At 38.1% G+C, this 21,791-nt stretch overlaps 1 protein-coding gene across 1 annotated transcript in view; it reads right to left on the bottom strand.

The window, feature by feature from the left end:
• The window catches only part of COL8A1 (collagen type VIII alpha 1 chain), a 149,741-nt gene that overhangs the window by 59,077 nt on the left and 68,873 nt on the right, over positions 1-21,791 (bottom strand). The window lies entirely within an intron of this gene.

Here is a 21,791-nt window from a genome sequence, read left to right as displayed (position 1 = left end):
AGTTAGGAAGACAGCCAGAAGTGGAATGATTAGCAACGTGCATTGTTTCAGGATCCTAGGAGAACTTACACGATTAACAGGAAAGTCTAAATATATTTTATTATTTAGGAAAATTCAGGTGAACATTCAGGAGCTATTAGGGAGACTTTGCATGCTGATTAAGAGAATACACACACACACACACATATGTAAGTTTTTTGTGTAATAGAACTGCATCTGTTCATTTTTACACATGAAAATATATACAACCTCTGTTTAAATAAAATAGTGGTTTATATTGTGTACCTTTCTTTCTTGGTATGCTATATGATGGATTCTTATTCATTAAACCTCCATTAATAGAAATTTGAAGTAATGCAGAAAGGTTTGGGCATCTGCTACAGGGAAAGGAAATTCGTGAAAGGCAATACCATAGGAAGTTAAGTTTACTTAAGAAAAGTGAACTTTAAAAAAACTAGTTAGCTCACAATAGTATTTGAGTTAGAAATTATTCTTATTTAACAAGTATGTTCTGATAAGGCTTAACCTTGGCAAGTCTTTTGGGTTTTTGTTTGAGTTTTGGTACAATCTAAATAGTTGAACATATTTCATAAGTCCTCTATAAATTTAGACATTTTACAAGTCAAGTGGGAACTTTTCTCCACTTAATCTGAGATTCAGAAATTTAACTGTGTTTTGGGTAACAGACATTCTATTTTGCTGTGGTGTGGGTGTGTTTCAGAGATTTGTTCAGGAAATATCTGTATCTGTTCTCTCAAAAAGATTTAGACAGAAACAACTTTAGACATACAAAAATAAAAAGATTTGAAAACCAGGATCTGTTCATTACTGCAGAATTGGGTATCCAATTTAGAGTGTTTGTAATGTGATCTCAATGATCAATTCCAGAGTAGTGCTTTCCAACAAAAGTTTTTGTGATGATGGAAATGTTCTATATTTGCCTGATTCAAGATGGCAGTGACCAATCACATGTGACTACCGAGGTCTTGGAATGCAGTGAGAATGAGAAACTGGATTTTTGGTTTTATTGTTGTTGATTCGTTTGAGTTTATGAAACAACCTTTGGTGAGTGTGATTTTGGAGAGTGCCCTTCAGGGTTTTTTCTGTGTGCAATGCCCAATAAGAATGCAGTATTAGAATGCCTTCTAGAGGGAAATGTCCACAGAACAGGAGAGTTGCCAAAGCACCAGGGCCAAGTGCTGACATGTGGCCTTTTCTATTGTGCCTCTCATTCCTGAAAGGTGGTTACAGCAGTATTCTGAATTTTGGGTCAACTTGTGGATATTCAGACATAAAGTTTGAGTTATCCAGGGGTGATCTAAGAATACTTTGTCTCAGGAAAGCTGTGGAATCTCAAAATATCTCTTATAATGTAGTTCAATGACAGTGAACAGACTGAAGTTTGAGTTTTCTAGTCCATGGCTCTTGTCTGATGACTTGTTGCAGAAGCTGACAGATGATAGAGACAGACAGGAGTCTGCTAATTTCACAGAGTTGTCTCCATAAACACGAACGTTCAGGGGTATGTATTTGGTAATGGTTAAGATGACATTAATTCATGTTAGGGTGCTGACTTTGAGGCTTATGTTTTATTAAACTCACTTAAAAAGTTAAGCAATTTTTTTGTGAATAAATAAAATCTTGTAAGAAACAGAAATAAGCTAGAAATAAATTCTTAAAAGATGTAAAACTAATGTTTCCCCTTAAAATGCATAATGCATAACAAGCATAGAATTAAATATTAAAATTTTGATTCTGTGCAATATAGACCAATATTCATAGGTTTGGTGCATAATCTCTTTGTTTTTAGGAAAGAGAAAAATATAATGAGAAAGGAGTTTATAAACTTCTCAGTGTCTTATAAAGCTATAACTATATCCAATAAACACCTGCATGTAAAACTACCACTCAGAGTGGAGTATGAATTTTATTGAAAAAGCAAAATTGACCTCAGTGAATTGTTTGCTTTTATAATATTGTGCAACTATGTCACAGAACACTGTAGCTTCTTGAAAAGAAAGCCCACGCCTCAATAATATAAACAAGAGCATGCTTCCCAGCATTGCCATCCATTATAAAAACTTTCAGTCTGGAGTGCCTTTGTCAAAGGTAGAATGATTCACTATTGCATTTCCGTGTATCATTTTCCTTCTTGGTAGTCCTGACACAAAATAAATTTTGTATGAACGTCCATTTGCTTGTGTTTTCCAAACAAAGATAAAAGTAATGAATGCATGGAAGTAGCAGAAGTCCATGGGCTAAAGAAAAAGGAATTGAATATAAAATTATTACTAACTTTATTCCTTCTAATTTTACAACAGCAGACCTAGCCAGTTCCATGGGCCTATGTGTTGTGAGTACAACTTCATCTTCTATTTTGACTTTCGTCAGCATGTCTTTTGTTTGATGCATTATTTTGAGACACGTAACCTCACTACATCAATTTTAATCATATGTTCATTACAAGATTTCATTTTGATGAATATTGTTTTTAGAACTAAACAGATTTTGCCTCTTATCGTTTACAGTCTTCAGCTTTGCCTGTGCTGAACTTACTGTTTAAAAACTTCCAGGTACACTAATGCTCTAAGCTAAGCAAAGTTTTTGGTTTTCCATATCATGTTAATTGTCTCTCTTATTAATACCTTCTTTTTCCAAAGTCTTGCTTGGTTTCTTTTCCAAAGCTGGCATCTGACTTGGAGTTAGATGTTCTTGAATTCTATTTACTTCTTTGTATACCTCCCATTTCTCCCATTCTGCCACGTAAGCAACTTCATATACTTTTTTCTCTGAATCAGAAAGTTTCATTCCACAGTTTGGCAATTATCTTAATTCAGATTATTTCTTGAACTTTAAGTATGAATAGCTGTTTTTTTTTTTTTAGGAAATCAAAGGTATGAAGTCACAAGTTTCTTTGGATAACTGCCTAACACCATTTTGAAACACACACAGAACTCAAGGGTAAGCGCAGTCGACTTTCTCAGCCTGTGCACAGGTCCCTTGGAGACTTCCCAGGATCCTCAGCATCCCCACAGGGCCAGGAGAAGCACCATCACATGGGTGGACTAGGCTGAGGCAGCACCCCAGACTCCAAGGGCTTCCAGGCACAAAAGGACAAACACAGTAATAGGAACAAAGGGCTGGGGCCCTCCTGGATCTGTTGTCATACCCACCACTCTGTTACATTGTGTAAAACACATCTAAATGTCCTTTCCTGGTTTCTATGGTCCACCTGATTGCTACTGTGGCTACCTCCCAACTTCTCCCGCCTCTCCTACTCTGCCCTCCAGCCACAGTGGCCTTGTTGGACAGAGACCACAGAGTTGGTGCTGACTTGCTGTTCCAACACCTGGATTGACTGAACATCACCTCCTCAGGTCTTTGTTGATCATCAATCACACCACTCATTCTCATTTGTCTCTGATCTAATTTCTCTTTAATTTTTTTAGGATCAGTGGTGTCTTCTTTATACACATTCCATTCATTTATCCTTCCCTTTGTACCAACCTTTCTCATCTCCCCAGCTCACTCCCTGCTTGCTTGCAGAGAATGCATTTATTTTGTGCACTGTAACATTTTGTGCAACTAGAACCAGGCCTAACACATGGTACATGTTGCATAAATATTTGCTGGAGTCTTTACAAAGAAACACTTTTGTACTTCTGAAACATAGAACTTAGCTGTGCAAAAGAAACAGACTTTGACGTTATTTAAAACTAAAAACAGAAATAATGAATCACATGGGCATTTTAAAAAGCTTTGATAGTTCTGATTACAATTATGTACATAGCTTTGACTTTGAAGGGAGAAAAACTCACAAACAAAATCACAACAGCATAATTTATCTCAGGAGTGTGATGAGAGCTCCCCTGTCAAATCAGACACTTTTCAAACCGTATCAGCACTCAGCAGGCTATTTGCTTTGAAATGAAGAATGCTCACCTCCTTCCAATATTTTTAGCACTGCTGAACATGATTTATTTACTGGTTAGGGAACAACTCTTAGTAAAAAGACTTCTTTCAGCACAGAAAATGTTGAAAACATGGTTTCATTATTATTTTTTCTTTTTTTGAAGCTATAGAATGAGATTCTTAATTATACCACTGAGTGAATGAAAGTCAGATTTGTTCCTTTTGATGTCACCCACTCTGGGATATAAGAAATTTAAGGTTTGGCCTCGCTGACCAGGTATGGCTACAAAATTGTGCAGGGATGAAATCTACTTAGGTAAGAGCCCTAATAAAATGTTGAATTGCTATTCATAGATATCCCATAATATTTCAGAAACTGTCTAGCATTCCTTCAGACACTTGGGTGTAAGTTTGGTTGTGTGTTTCAACATACCCTAACCTAGCAGTCTGGAATTTCCTCTGCAAAGTGGGAGGGCCTTATTCTTTTTTTTTTTTAAAGATTTATTTATTTTTATTGCAAAATCAGATGTACAGAGAGGAGCAGAGACAGAGAGGAAGATTTTCTATCTGATGATTCACTCCCCAAGCAACAGCAATGGTTGGAGCTGAGTCAATCTGAAACCAAGAACTCAGAGCCTCCTCCGGGTCTCCCACGTGGGTGCAGGATCCCGAGGCTTTGAGCGGTCCTCAACTGCTTTCCCAGGCCACAAGCAGGGAGCTGGATGGGAAGCAGGGATGCTGGGATTAGAACAGGTGCCCATATGGGATTCTGGTGTGTTTAAGGTGAGGACTTTAGCCTCTAGGCTACTGCTCTGGGCCCCATGAGGGCCTTATTCTTACTGGTTCTTGAAGGAAGAGGATGTATGTGTTAAACCATTCCTTTGTTCCTGTCTCCTGGCTGACTGTTTTATCTACATACTCTTATTGAGTTCTTACAATAGATGAGTAAAGACAGTGAAAAGAAAGATCCTATTCTTTCACACAGTGTTGAAGGAGGAGATGGATGCATCAGGGACCAGCAATGCCACCTAATTATTCTTACCCAACAGATGTCATCCCAGGCTTTAGTTTTAGGTTTTTCAAGGGACATTATATTTTGTTCTGTTGATTCTTGGCAGTTTGGAACATGACACTGTTCACTGATCAACACTGCATGTTTGATTTGTTTAGTAATGGTAGGGTTTGGAAAAACAGCTGGGCAGGGCATCTCTGGGTTCCCAGTAGCCATTCTTTCCTTCCCATAGAGCAGCACCTCTGATTTGGTTTCATCGTTGCCTGTGATGTTTGGAGAGCAGGAGCAGAGTGGGCTCACGTCCATTTCTCTGTCCTCCCCTTCTTTAGTTATTGTTACATTCAAGTTCCAGATAAAACTCTAGGATTATGATTCCATCTCTACTGGAACAGGATCAGTTAGGATCATAGTGAAAGAACAGGATCATAATGCAAAGTTTCATTGTGGAGCAACTTATAAATTAAGCAAGAAAGTGAATATATTCACTTGTTAACTTGGCTAATTATGATGTGATATGTTTGCATCCATCACCTTATATTTGCTTTTTGATCCATATGGTGACACATATAGTTAATTAATGGAATATTAATTAGTTAAATATTATACCTCACTAGGTGGCCAAAACAATATTTAAAAAAAATCCTCAGGTGACTAACATTTGACAAAGTTTTATGTCAAGCTAAAAGTTTATACTTTTTTTTTCCACTCATGAATGTTACTTTTTTATACTCTATGTCAGTTATCACAACTCAGAGAAAACATGAAATTTGTCCTGAGATTGGATTGTTTAGCATAATGGTTTTCAGTTACATTCATTTTGTTGCCAAAGACAGGATTTTATTATTGTTTATGCCTGAGTAGTATTCCATATTTATTTTTCTTTAAGATTATTAATTGATGCTGCTTCAGGAGCTGTTAACTCACTACTAATAGGTAGCTCTAAGGCAAAGATTTTATGTACCTTTAAATTGTGAAAAACTTCAAACATATTTTGAGAGCCCATGTCCAACAGAATAACTTCAATCCAGATCCTGGTAAGAAACAGCAGAAAGGAGGGAAAAAAAATGTATATTTGGCATGTGATAAAGGCTCCAAAGCTTGAGAATACTGATAGGAAAAAAAAAGTGAGAATCAGCTTCTCTGGCTTTCATTTTTGATAGGAAGCTACTAAACTCAGTGTTTCAAATTTCAATGAGATTATTCCTCCTTCATATCAATCAATCTATAATGCCCATGATCTAAGGTAAATTTTGATACCCAAATAGCCTTTTCTGTCAAAAGGAAGTGTTCTGAATGAAGCCGTCAGTCCACAGGATTAGTAACAGCTATTGTCTACTGAGGATGTCTACAAGGCCAGGCTCTGAGCTAAGCTTCATATCACAGTCATCCCTCCTCAGCCAGGACATTTCCAGACACTACGTCTGCTTGTGCTCAACTCCCTTCCATAATGACAGCCTGTTTTGTGGACAAGTTACTCCATTGTTTCATACTTTTTAAGCTATCTTGAGGTTGATTATAACATGCAATACAATGTAAATGGTTTTCAGTCTATTGTTTATGGACTAATGAGATATTTCACACATTTTATTTTCCTGAATGTTTTCTATGTGTGGCTGGTTGGATCCATAGGAAGTAGAAATCATGAGTATGGTTGGGTGATTGTATAATATAATTTACTGCTTCGCCTTGACCCTACAGTAAAGGCATTGTCCTATATTTGTCATCATTTAATAATGCCTTGAATTAGCTCTCCACACAGTTTAAAGTCTGGCAGGGATTATTATGAGTCTATGCTGTATGCCTTTTTTCCTGCAGTACAGTGAATGGCTCACAAAGCAGGCTTGAAGAATGTTTGTTTAATAAATAAAATAGCCTTTACTATGATTTCTCTGAGACAAATTTCCCTCAGTCATTTTCATCTTGTCCAATGAAAATCTAGCTTTGAACACACCTAGGGACAAACAGCATAGGGTTTGTAATCCGTGCATATCTCATCTCTGTTTTCTTGGGTCACTGAGGAAGATGTATATAAAGGAATGTTGGAATGGGGGTTGTGCAGATTAGTTGGAAGAAAGAAATATTAATTCTGTTAAAATTGACTTCTGTTCTCTCTATGCTAGAAATATAAAACATAGGAAAACTAAGGTAGTTTGAGCTTGTTTGTTTCCCAGGGAGTGCATGAGATTTAGCAATCTCCTGTGGCTCTGGGTGCTGACTGCCAAAGCTCTAAGCTAAGAACCCCAGAAGATTGAGGCTTCTTCATAAGAGATAGGAGGGTCAGGGTAGGAGTCAGATTTAAACAAATGCAGTTTTGTGTTGGATGCATTTAAAGCCTTTGTTTACTAGCTTTTCCAGAGATTGATTGGACCCTGGTCCATACTGTCCATTGTCCTAATAACCCCTGTCAGCAATTACAGCTGTGAAGTGTTACATATCGACATAAACTTTACCAGCTTTGGTTAATCTATAGGGTGTGCGTGTGTGTTAGTGTATTCATGTACATGTATGTGTGTACAGCTTATACTTATAACATATATGGCATCTATACATATATCTTATGTATTCGGCATATATATGGTATTTTATGCATATCATTTAGTCATGCCAGAGATCATTACTGTCAAACACAGTCACACAAGGCCCACCTGCATGTGTGCAAGCAGTGCTGTGTAGAGCAAATGAAACAGATCTCATTTCTTGCCTCCAGTGGCTAACAATAAAAAATCAGACAATATATGTGAACACAATGGGGCAAGCAGATGCACAGCTGTATAAACATAGAAGTGCAGCAAATTAGAGAATTTTGGTTCAAACTGTTAGTGGCTGTGTTGTTTGTGTTTTGGACATGGCAAGCTCTGTAGGGTGCAGAGAATTTGCTGGCATTTGGATGAAGGTAAAGAAGAAGAAAGATGATGTGGTTCTGGAATCATCCTGTTCCAATCAATGAAAAAGAAAGAAGTCTTTGTCTGGATTGATGGAGAGCCATTTCCTCCGCAGGTATCTGATAGCACACTTAGGATCAAGGGACCTTCCCCACCCTCTCTCCTCCATAGGAGATTCAGTTGTAACCAGCTTAGAGAAGGAAAATAAAAATGTCTTAGGCAGGGCATAGCCTGCCAGTGAGATTTCAGTAAGGCTTCTTTCCAGTGGAAACCAGGCTAAAAAGAAAATAAAAGCCAGAATGTATTTTAATTGTACATTCCGCTTAGAAGCAACTAGCAAATGCCATTTGATTTTCCAAGGAAATGATTACTTTGGGTGAGAGTTTTATTTTTTTCTTTTTAAAGGAGTAATGTTGCTTGCCATCCTGCAGCATTTAGTGTCTTTGACATCCTGAATATTGTCAGCAATTAATTGGGTCTTGGAGCATTCAGCTGAAAGCAAATTCCAGCAGGTCTCTCTTCAACCTCCTTGGGCTGATAGGTATCTCTCTTCTTTTAAACATATTCACATAGAGAATTTGAAAAGTTCCCCAGGAATTTTTTTCAGGGTAAGATCTTTCCATCTAACTCAAATTCCTTTGGTTGTAATTTCTATTCATTTCCTTCTCTTTTCTCATTAGAGAGCAGGCTATTACCCTCCAATAGCTGTTTCTACACAGTTGTTAAACACACACACACACAGGCCCATCAGGCTTCTTTTGGGACACAAAAGATTTCTGTTTCAGATATCATCTACTTGTAATATATATATATATATATATATATATATATATATATATATTTAAACATAGTTTTTGGACTTTTCTTTTTTCAAGATGACTTGCTAACAATTCATTAAAATTGTGAGCTTTCATCCTGGATTTCATGAGTTTCATTCTTCAAATATTAACATGTCTACCTGTTCAATTTATCTAGTTCCAACCCAACTTATTAGATCATAACAATCCTTAAGATGTGGAAATTTATACTTTGTGCTTCCTTGGAATGGCTGAGGTGATAACTGCATCACATTGATAGTCATGTCCTTTCTGTTAATATTGCAGGGTAGGAATCTACCTTGAGATATCACATTGTTGGGGAGTTCATTAGTTTTGAAGCTATAAATTGAAAATCTACCCTCAGTGGTCAACAATACTGTGAATATATTCCAAGTGTTAGTTCGGTCAGAAGTGATTCCACCACCCTGCCAAAGTCAAGCCCAACACTCCCATCTAGGATTGTTTGGAATGTCTTTGCATAGAAGGTCAACACCCATCATGATGAGTTCATGAGTACCTCATGCTACACAACACAAGTGTGTGCAAACCGAGGAGCTGCTACCTTCTCCCATCCCCTGTGTCTAATATGTGTAAAAGCCCAGTGCTGCATACCCTGGGCAGTCATTTCCCTCATAGGCAGTCATACCACCCTATTAAAGTGGGTCCTGTGCCATCTGGCACCACGGAGCAGTCCCTTAGACTCTCTGCCCTAATAAAAGTCTACCTGAACTAAAGGCCTCTCTTGCTCTCAGTTGCCTCTAAACCTAACATTAAGTATTCCTTTAGCATAAAAGAGCATCTATCACTAATTTTCAAATGATAATCTCGAAACTACATTTTTGATTTTTCCACCAAGGCATAACTTACCCAAAAGTTCTCTTGGTGCCCTCTGCCTTTTTATAATACATTCATATTAAAGAGTTAAGTTTACACCGCAATGAATTTTTGTGTATGCTAAATCATTGTCACAGCTTGCTATTTTCAGAATGTTTTGCAAGACCCTGATATCATGTATGAAATATTTTTATGAAATAAATTTTATGCAAGTGTAAAGAAGGCTGTAACTCTGTCTCCTGTCTCTGTAGGGCCGTGCTTCCTATGTTTCATCCCCTAGGATCCTCAAAAACACACCCTAACAAAGTGAACCTTTTGATGATATGATGACAATTTCTTGAAAAAATAAATAGGCTTTCAAAAACAAGTACTATGGATTTCAAAATCACACGTTTTTGAAAGAATCTGAAAAAGTAGAATATTGAAAAAAAATCCCATGATAGCATGATTGTGGAGTGGATCTCTTTTTTCCTGCGCCTTTCTATGGAATGTCAATCTTCATTTTCTTTTAAACTTGCGCTGAACTTTGAACTAAGTATCCAAGGGTAAATTATGGTTAACCATATCAACTCTCTCATTAACAATTCCAGTCCTGCTGGGTTTTATATTAAAGGTGGGTATTTTCTTCTGTTCTTTTGTCTTTTCATGCTTCAGACTGACCTCACCTTGCCCTTTCTCTTGCAGACACACCTTTCTTTAAAGTCATTTTCTTGTGGAGTTGGAAAATGTACTTTATTCAACCTAATAGCTAATTAAACAAGGGAAACCTGAAGCTAATCATACTTCAGATATTTAGATGGGACGAACAACTGCTAAAAATTTCAACTACTCTTCTTGTATTTCACGGTTTATAGCAATTTATTTTCTGCCTCAAATACTGTGTCTGCTTGGACTGGAAACCATGTCCTTGGGCCTCCAATGGACATTCTTACTATCCCCTTTTCTCTCAGTGCTGCCCATCCAGGTAGTGATGGTGGCTTTCATGCCACATGAGTAAAAGCCAAGTGGTTTGGACTCACAGGATGACTTGCCAGTTGAACAATCAGCTGACATTTAAAAACTCCTTTCACTGATTTTATTTTACATCACGCCACAAGCCTCTCATTCAGTCTCTCTGAGCAATATCTTTGCTCTATGGCCCATAAGTACATCATCTGGACATCACCCAGGTTAGTACTGGGAGTGGCAGTGAGTGACAGGGACATTACATTGCCTTTCCGATCCCTGGCTTAACTCCTAAAGTTAAATGCTTTAAGGCATGCTGTCTGTCACTCCTTGTATCTCAGTGCTTTCTCTTCAGCTTGTTAGTCCTCTTGTGTCCAGTCTTCCTTTTTCCTCCTTTCTTTGCTTTCACCATTAAAATCATGACTTAATGTCTTTTCCCCAATTTGTTTTGTGTCTCAAAGATTCCATACCACTTTCATGGGGTCTTTGCTTAAATATATGTATATTTTTCCCAATGTTTCTAAAATAAAAATTTCCCCCCTTTCAACCACAACCTGTGGTGGTTTCCAGCTTTTGAGCATGAGTTTGATTTTCTCCACACACCAACCATTAAGCAGCTCATTTGATTCTGAAGAAAGATTGCATACACAACTCAGAGTAACAAAAACACTGTTTAAATTTAGGTTCTCTAGAGTACATGTGTCAGCTTACATGATATGGTATATGAAAGCTGCTTTTCTTAAAATCCCTGGTGAAGAACTATATACCATTACCATTGTTATACAATGTTATCACCTAGAATTCTGAAGAATAAAATTTAGGTTAACAGGGACCACACACAGAAAGTCATCCATGAGCATAGAGAAAATACATGCGCAGTAAAAACTGGCATCAAGATCATGCTTCATGAACTGCCTAGAGGAGTTTGTGCCTTTTTTATTTCATATATCTCTACTAATATCCTCCCTGAAAATTCTCCACCTACCATTCAATATTAGAATGTAAGTAATAGAAAATGTAGTTATCTGTAGATCATGGTATAAACCCAATTTGCTATACCTTGCACAGATGCTTACAGATTCCATTATATGTAATTCATATAATGTACAGATACCGTTATACGGTGTGGGGAAAGTTGTCAAAATGAGAAATTTTAAGGGATTCTATGATGTAATTAACATCTAATTTAATCTACTTTTGGTATCAACTGGCTCCACACAGGATAGTTTTGGTTTTAGAGTTCACTGTCACAAACATAGATCTGATCTAAAAACCATAGATTATTTAATTTCTGGCAAATGTGGATTCACACATGTGCAACTAAGACAATGAATATCAAGACTGATCTAGTTCAAAGCAAGTGCAGGGAGTCACCCAAGGATGATCACTCCTCAAGTGATTTAAATGGCCCCATAGAGATATACTCATGCTGAGATCTTTTGCACTGTACTATTGATCCTGTGTACCTCTAAAGCTTCCTTCCTCCTCATTTTCATCTCTGTCTATACTCAACTCCATACAGCTAAAGCAAGTCATCATACTCTCTTACCTTCTGAAATTGCCATAGATCGTTAACTCCAGTCTGCAAGGACAACACACATTCATCCTTCAAACATTCTCTCCCTCCATGCTGGATGTCATTTCCTGCAGAAAGCCTGGTCTGTTCCCCTCTGTGTAGATTTTGTGTTCCTCAGTCTGTTCTCATGTGCCCCATGGTGCTTTATCAGAGCGTCACCCTGGATAGGAATCCTGTCAAGTCATCTGTCACCCTTGCCTGTCACTTCTTCCTCCACAGCACAGCTGAAAATCAAGATACTGTGTTGTTCACTGTGCATCTACCACACTGTAAGACTGTTGTGAAGAGTAACTGCAGCTGTTCATTCACTAAAAATTATTTCCGGAGTGTCTGTCATGAACTTGAAACTGAATATACCAGTTTTTAAAAAGATGTGTCTCCTTAAAAATAAAAGTTGTGTCTCCTAATCTATGTATAGATAACACAGCTTAAATCTTCATAAATCTTTATAAGTCTTTAAAAATGATGAGAGTAATAATAAACAGATAAATACTTAATGGCACTTATTGTGTGCTGGACTCTTTAACTGCTTTTCTTTTAGTGTATTATCTTGATATTTACAACGAATCTCCAAGTTAGTATAATAACTGTAACCAGCAAAAATGTAAGGCACAGGGATAGTAAATAACTTGCCCATATAGCAACAAAGTTATGGATTTAGGATTAAAATCCAGACTGTTTGACACCTGCACCTGGGCTTTCAACGTTTTAACTGTATTTATTTAGCTTCTATAGTCTATTACCACAATGATTATTGTTATTGTCATGAAACAATAAATATGTGCTAAATAAAAAGGAACAAGAATAAAAAGTCTTTTCCTAAGATGTTCCCAATGCCTTTATCCAACAACACTGCAGCCTTCTGGTCCAGGTTTATTCAAATGATTTCTTTCTACTAATTTTGGCTTGTGAGGCTACATATTATTTACCTTTCATCACATGGATTCAATGAGAGGGGCCCTCCTAAGGACAGGGCTTACGGCCAGAAATCAATGCTGTGGACATAGAGATCTCATTTACAAACAACTGCCAGTCACTCAGGAAGTCTCAAATGGATTTTCTCTAGATTTCAAAGAAAGGATTGTAAAAAGGATTAGAGACAGTCTATCTGCTATCCTTTCCTGCCCTCCATAATTAGTTCTAATTAGTTCAAAGCCCCAATCAAACTTGCCAGTTTTCAGTTTTTGTATTAGCATTTGTAGATTCCCAGAACTTATCCAAGAATGATTGCAGAAACAAGAAAATGTTTGTTCTCTCTACCCTCTTACCCAACCAAATGCTATTAATTGAATATCTACTCTGAGCTCATTCATCACAGAGTTCTGCTCCATTGCAATTAGGTAAACATAATCCCTGGGACTTGTCTTCAAGAGGTCATCAGGCTAATTGGGAAAGTGAGACATATATAAGAAATAATGGGGAGAACATTACACATTGAATTGCAGGATTGTAAAGGCACCAAGGGCGAAGTGTTTGAGAGACTAATGAAAAATAAATGTCCGTGACACAAAGGATATCACTGGATGGGAAGTAGAATAATGGTAAACTATTTAGAGTTGAATGGGCCCTAAGAGAGTCTCTGAATTGAATAATCCCACCAAAAACAAGCAACCAGTCCCAGTTTATAACATTAGGCAGGTCTAACTTGCTATAGCATCATCATTACCAAAGTGTAAGTATACGCATCACTGTGTAAGGACAGGTTTTATGTTAGAACATAATTGGACTCCTTGTGAAAGTTACTTAGTTATTTGAATGTTAGTTTTTACATCTATAAGAAATGGAGTTCAACAGCTTGATGTCTAAAAGTACTCTGAGGACTAAGATTTTTGCCTTACTGATCCCTTTCATATTTTTAAATCAATACTCTATGATGGATGAACTACAATGGATTTTCTTTTTTTTTTAAATGCAGATTCTATAGTTCTCATTTTTTTAAAAGATCTATTCATTTTATTACAGCCAGATATACACAGAGCAGGAGAGACAGAGAGGAAGATCCTCCGTCCGATGTTTCACTCCCCAAGTGAGCCGCAACGGGCCGATGCTATGCCGATCCAAAGCCAGGAACCTGGAACCTCTTCCGGGTCTCCCATGCGGGTGCAGTGTCCCAATGCATTGGGCCGTCCTCGACTGCTTTCCCAGGCCACAAGCAGGGAGCTGGATGGAAAGTGGAGCTGCCGGGATTAGAACCGGCGTGCATATGGGATCCCGGGGCTTTCAAGGCGAGGACTTTAGCCGCTAGGCCACGCCACTGGGCCCTGGATTTTCAGACTAAGCTCAAATAATGTCACAGGTTTCTTTTCAATGAAATATTCTAAGTGGCAAGTTGCATGTTTTATGCTTTTACGGAGCCACAGTCCATCAGAAGAAAAGTGTTAATATTTAAATAACTTTTGTCTTGCATAGGTTGAAATGGAAAATAATGCTCAATTCCTGCTTTCATATGGATGAAATGATACCTATAATTGTGATATTTACTATTAGCTGAATGCCTATTTTATAGCAGAAATTTTACTGATAACATGTCCTTTATCTAATCATCTCATATAATTCTTATCTTCTACTTATAGCATAAAACAGAAGTTTGGTGACTTACGTGACCTGTGGAAAAACAAATTTAGTTCTACAGCTAACCAAACATAAACCTAAGGGTTTTTCACCAGGAAAAATTGTCTTCTTTAGTGGGGGATTCAGAGGCATAACATTGAGAATATTGAGCATAAGTTTAGGGTCCATATGGAAATGGGATATTCAAAGTAAATGCTGAAGCCTGAAACATCTTTAAAATAAGGATTTTTGAATTACTTATTATGTTTAAGCCAGAGGGTCAAATACCAAGGCTGGAATTCAAGGGACTGAATAATCTTATGACTAATAATAGCATTTGTAGTCATGAGGACTGAGATAAAAAAGGCGCAAACAGTAAGCTTTAAGGTCAAGCATTCAGCACCAAAGGGTTAGGAAAACACATTTTCCCCCCAAGTTCAAGTATCTCAAAAAGCAATGTTGGAACTGATTGCAATTGTGACCTGTGCCACTAACAGTTTTTAATGGGAAGACTGGAAATGTGTCATTTGATATGACAGAAAGCCACCTTATACCTTTTCTGTCCAAGTTGCTACTTTGTCCAGAATTGTGAACAGAATGTGCAGATTAAAGTTTTAATAATGTAATAAGATTTCTTTTTTGCAGCACATTTTAGGATTTACATATAGAAACCCACTCTTAGCATTATTAAATAAATCTATGTATTATCCTCAGGAAGTCAATGAATTTGCATTTTGGTTTCAATCATTCTGATGAAATAGTTGCCTTACAAGTAATCTTTTTTTTTTTTTTTCAGTGCAATTCTCTGGATGTTTGTTCAGGATACTGGACTGATGGGAAAGGCTTCGGATTCAGACAAACAGGGTGCTTCCCTGACAATATGAGGCATGGAGAAACAGGATGTTAGAGAAGTCTTTTGCATCTTTTCATGCAACCTGTTGTAGTTAGAACTACTTCCCTACTCTGGTACCAGGTTACTTTTGGTGCTGTCACTACTAACCTGTGTGGGATGGAGTATGGTAAACTAAGACATGGCACACCAAGATTTGTACTTTAGTATTACACAGGAAGCAGTTTCCTGGTTGCAGTCACCTTTAAATGGAAAAGGTTATAACTGTGATGAGCATATAACTTTTAATTAAGGAAATCTGAGAAGTGTCCCAGAGTGAATATATATGATCTTCCAATTTGTTCTTAAACACTCCATGAAATATGGAAAAACAAGATGCACTCTTCAGGGTCTACTAGACTTGGCAGAGCAAACATTTCAGGTTCATTATCCCAAGTCCATTCTTGAGAATCCTACTTCTCAGTAAGTCAAGCAAATTGTTTTCCCCCTCCCCAGGGTTACACTGCCAAATGACTTATTCTCTCATTTTCTCTGATCGTAGGGAGAAATATTCTTTATTCATTGACTCTTTGTCTGGCTCTTTCTGCACCAAAATTTTGCTTGTTTTGAGAAGTAGGCAGAAAAGAGTTTTGTTTGGGAAGGGGGAGAAAGTTGAAGGCTCTTATTAAAGATGCAAATTCTAGAAGCATAAATAAATAGTCTCCTGAGGCTAAGGAAAACAGGGCACAAAATGACAAGCAGTTAAAACATTCTAACTACCTCAAATAAATTTTTCAGTGACAGTCATTTCAGTAAATGGCACTATCACTTATCCAATGGCATCAGCCCAATACTTTAAATCCTTCTTGATTCTCTACTTTCCTTCATATCTTGTGCCCAAATTACCTATGGGACCTGTCAGCTTTATCTTTAAAATACATCCTTATGATATTTCCTCTCACTGTCTAAGCCAATGATAACCAGCCACTATCATTTTTCATTTGTTTATCAGACAAGTCTCCTCCACATTCTTTTGTAACCATCCTTGCATCTGCCATTGCAATTGATTTCTCGCACTCTACCCAACAGCCATATGGGCTCAGATCCAGATCAAACCATGTACTCCCTCCCCTCACATCTTCAATGACATTTTGATGTATTCAGAATAAAACACAGACTTCCGTTGCTAGAAAGTGTTATGTGAACCTCTAACTTCTCACACTTAACTACATCAGTTTCATTTTCCTTCTACTTCAGTGATTTTCCTGCTGCTCCTAAAACACATTAAGCTTCTTTTTGTCTCCAAGGAGTTGGCATTTACAATTTCTCTGGCTGGCTGCTATCCTTTCAATTTATCTTCTGTTTTCAGAGGGTCCTTCCCTTTGTAAAGTGTGCTCCCTTTTTGATGCTAATCTCAATAGTACTCCACTTACTTTTCCTTAATGTACTTGTCATCTGGCAACATTTTATTTATTAATTTTCTTGTTTATTATTTGTCTTCCCACTAGATTACTTCCTTAGAGAAACAATTTTGTCTGACTTACTCTTTGCTGTACTCCCAGAGCCTAACTTTACAGCTCAAGTTTTTGCTGAGCTAATGGAGGATGGATGGACAGACAGATGGAAATGGATCCCTGGGATGATGGCCAATGAACATAGAAGGACTTGCTCACAGGTGGCCAAGAGGATGAGGCATGTATTTAAGTTGTAACAATCCCAGAACAAAAGTCAGAACCACAGATAAATTCCATTTCATTATATTTCTGTTGAAATTTCAGGAAGCCCCACATACCTAACCAGGAGCTACATGAGTCATTTGATTCCTTGAGAATCTGGGAACTTTATGGGATTGGCTTTAGAAACTGCTTCCTTTTAGACAGCTGGTCCAAATGCTTATGCTTTACTTTCAGAGTGGAAGGTGCCCATGGGGGAAATAGAATGTAAATCTTGGTTGTGACCTTGAGGTGGGTCAAGTTTTAGGAAGTCCGGCTGAACACTAAGTTGAAAACAGATGGTCTCAATACAAAAAAGGTAGAGCTACTTGCATTACAGCCACAATTGTGTGGTATGCTCTCTGGCCCTGCAATCATAAATGCATGTGTTTTAAGACATGTCCAGGGAGAGAGATGTCAGGAGAATTGAAAACATGAAAGTCTGAATTTGTCATCCAAATATCTATGGTTAGACTCCCAGGTGGATGCGTTTTCCATTTATTCCGATTTTAAGTGTTAAGCTGGAGTCACATCCAAACTACACTTTCCTCCTCCCTCTCTGCACAGCCACAGGCTCCTGGCATTGTAGTTCTTTATAGGAAACCCAATTAAGTAAACAACCCTTTTACTTCTGTTAAATTTCCCAGTGACCATCCAGTATGTGGTGAGCCCTCTCCTCTGGTGCAACTACATACTCAATACAACATTATTACAATTTCTTTTAATTGTGTTTCCCTCCCAAATCCACTTCCAGAGCCTATAATACTCTTAATTGGTAAGCCAAGCAATGACAGTGGCAACTTTATTCCAAAAATACCAGTGTTCCTTTAGAGGATTAAATGGAGCTCACAACAGTTGTCTGCCAGAGTGTTTAGCACACAAGAGGTTGCCTGGTGCCCAGAATCAATGATTGAAAGATTGCTTTAGACAGAAGGCACTGAAGGCCATACCATTGCATGATTGCATGATGCATGTTTCAAGTAACCTTGCTGTAAAAGTCGATAGCTCTATTCCATAAAAGCTCGTGGCTTCTGGTTTAGGAGGTGCTAAACCAATTGCCATTTAACAAGGGTAGCTTTATTGGTTTCTCTCTTCCTTAGTCTCTTTCCTGAGGGAGCATCTGGCATCTAGCAATTTCCTAGGTGTAGAAATACACACACACACACACACACACACACACACACACACACATCTTGTTTTAATGAGGTTTAAAAATGTAAAAGAGGGGGAATGTGAAAAGACTATGTGTATATAGAAGAGCTGCACTTAGTAAAGACCAATGCATTTCATGCCCCTAACTCTGCTCTGTTGTGTGAATATGGGCGAGTTATCTGAATTTATGCCCCCTTCGTCTCCTTATCTGTAAAATGAAGGATGGAAATAAGAAGTAAGTCCCAATCAGCATTAACTGAGAGATTTGAAAAACCCAGAGCAGTAGCCTCTGCTACGGTTTTCTGCTTTGTTCTGGTTGCACAAGTTGTTTTCGGCATGGCCAGGAGGTTTCTGTTGCTCAGTGTGAGTTGCCACTGAGGCAAAGGCCGTTTCCTATTAGAAGGAACAGCTATTCTGGTGTGCCTGTCACTGAGCAGCTTCCCGGGAAGCAGGGCCCTCTGCTGTCATGCCAGGGTAGACCAAGGAGACCCTGGACAACCCGTAGTCACTCTGCTTGGGAAAGCTGCCACGCCTAAGGCCCTGCTTTGTGAGTTCTTACTTCATTGTTGGTAATCCCACCCAAACCAGCTGCTGCTGAGGTGCTTTAGGGTCGCTCCGGAGGCCCCCCAAAATGAGATCAGATAGAGACCAATAACGAAAGCTTAGAACAGACAGGAAACAGTCAGCTTGGACTCATATATACCTTAATAGGAAGGACACAAAGATTAGTTACTCCTCAGTAAAGTATTGAAGATTTCTCTGCACACCCCTCCTAAAACTGTTCTGTGCCTCAATTTTTAACATACGCCTTGCTAAAGTTATAAGCCTGTTTGGACTATCCTAAAATTTGCAAAGTTCAGTAAAAATCATGCTTCAATACTATATAACCTGCTAAATATAAAAGTGAAAATAGACAAGAGACAGCTGAATAGTACCCTATAACCATTTTAAGGTGTATAACAGCCAGTTGTGTATAAACTAAAATTGAAATGTCAATGAAGTAGTCACAGGATGTGGTTAAGAACCTGCATTTTCTAACATATTGGTCACCCAATACCATGTCAATTAACCTCATGATGTTGTAAATTTTTGTTGAAGTGGTGTTGTGACTTTTCATTGGAGGGGATGATATTCTGCCAGCTCTACTTTCAGACCAGGGATGGTCTCCCAATGAAATTGTTGAATTTATCTGGACAATAATATGCTGGACTCTCTGCATGGTACATGCTTGCAATGAAGGAATCATGACTGGATATGGACTGTAATACTACAACGAGGTGGAGGAATCCACCATGGGGGGGAGGGAATGGGGAGGAGTTGGGGGAATCCCAGAACCTATGAAACTGTGTCATAAAACGAAATAAAAATAAAACATGAACTCTTAAACAGATAAGACAGAAATGTAAGTTCAAAAAAAAAAAAAAAAAAAAGGAAAGAAAGAAATTCTTGTTCCTGAAAAAGTTTCAGCTCCTCAGCTCTTTCCCTTTATGTCATCATGGCAGTGATGAGCAAACAAAGCAGCAAGGGTTTTATTTGCCAGGAGAATGCAACTTTCTTTAGGCATCCTCAGCTGCTTGGTTTTCTGTTCAGGGTCTATAATTCATGGGTCTGGATGTCCGGCCGGTTGGGAGATGGACTGTGGAAAGAAGTCAGAATAAGCTGAAACGCCTTTTGCCATTGGCTTGGCTGGTGCACCTTGCCAAGAGGTTTTTCCCTCAATTTTAAACAAATCACTGTTATAAGGGGAAATGTACTCCATATGTTGCTGATGCCTTTATGCTCAATTCACAAAAATGCCATCTTCTTAGAGAGGCAGGGTTTCCAGGAATTATTTGGAACCTTATTTCCCTCAAAGAAAGTACCACTTGAACAGTCCCAAGTAACTCACTTTTCCTTCGTGGTTCTTGGTGAGGCTCATAAAATCTGATTTTGGTTTCTGTCCCAAGTGGCCCTAAATGCATTTTCTCCTAACCTTTTAAAATCTCTCATTCTGCAGTATGACTCGATTCCGTTCCAGAGAATATGGTTTTTCTGTGTTGTTCACTTCCAAGTTTACCTAAATTTAGTAGAGGTCAACAAACATGCGAAGGTCTCCAGCATTTTTATTAGTGGAAAAAAAGTTAGGAACCAGGAGCATTACTTCTGCTTGCTGACTGTGTCAAAGCGATTTTTTTTTTCCTCTACCAACCTCACTTAGGAGGTAAACATAATCACTAGGGAGATAGGTAAAAAAATATTATCTTCTCTACTTTGCTATTTCTCTCAAAAACATTCTTTTGCTGTAACACAATCATACTACTAAGCACGATCTTATAATTATCTCTATCCTTTATTCCTTCCCTCTACTCTGAAAGTAAAATTCATTTGTTTTTCCATGACTCCATCAATTTGCCGCTAAGTTCTGACATATTTCCATCTGTTAGGGGTCTGAGGACCAGACAGGATTACAATCCTTTGCCATTTATCAGTCAGTGTCCCCCAGGTATTAAGTCACCTCCATTTGTCTGTCTGGTGAGAACTGGCCTCCCTTTTCAGGCTGGAAGCCAGATTGGTTCAATACCAAAATAAGAACCTGGAACTGACATTGATTTTGCAGATGTGCAAAAGAATCCCAGGAGTTTTGAAAAACAAGAAAGGCAGGAGTAGGAGGGATTTCAGGGGCAAAAAGCAGGGGTTTCAGAGGGCTGAAAACAAAACAATTAATCATTTGGTGATGATTACATTTGTTCCTACTAAAGTGACTCACTTTCCCTGCATTTTTAGACTATAGTTCAATTTGCTTTTTTGTATAACTACTGAAATAATTATAGTATCACTTTTCTTGGCTTTGTTGTGTTTGTTATTGTTTTTCCAAGGCAGAAATCCTTCAAGTTATCTCTTTCTAAATCAGGAAAGAAAGCAATTTTATGTGTAAGATAAAGAGGAGCAAAAAAAAACAGGGCTTGACTATTGCAAGGATTGGAAATTAGAAAAGGTCTAGAAAGGACCGCTGGAATGTAGCAATAAATTGACTAGAGTAAACAGACTTTCTTTTTAAAAAATGTATTTATAAATTTATTTAGTTATAATTTATTGGGAAGGTAGAGTCAGGGAAAGCTGGGCTTTGGTCAGGCTGAAGCCAGGAGCCTGAAAATCCATCCAAGTGATCCACGTGGGGGCAAGGCATTACACACTTGAGCCAAATTCTGCAACTCTCCCAGGCACAATAGCAGGGAGCTGGATCAGAAGTAGAGCAGCTAGGTCATGAGCCAGAGCCCATATGGGATGCTGGTGTTACAGACAGTGGCTTAATTGGTTGGGTTACAATGCTGGCCCCAGATGACCAGACTTTGTTAGGGTCCTCCCCTCTATGTATAATTAGGCAATGGAGTTAATTTTTTTGTTTGTTTGTTTCCAGGAAGAGTTTGCAAAATGGTGAGTCTCATCTCCTGTAGGCAATGCCCTCGGGTAGGACCAGTGAATACAGTAAAAAATAAAGTAGGATTCATTTTTTGCTTATTGGAGATCCAGAAAGAGAATGTGAGAGAGTGTAATATTGCATCCATTTTCAGTCTACATTACCCAGGTGG

Source organism: Ochotona princeps, chromosome 3, assembly GCF_030435755.1.
Source record: "Ochotona princeps isolate mOchPri1 chromosome 3, mOchPri1.hap1, whole genome shotgun sequence".
NCBI classification, from domain to species: Eukaryota; Metazoa; Chordata; class Mammalia; order Lagomorpha; family Ochotonidae; genus Ochotona; species Ochotona princeps.
The sequence above is the reverse complement of the archived record's forward strand: the minus strand, read 5'-3'. Positions and strand labels throughout refer to the sequence as shown.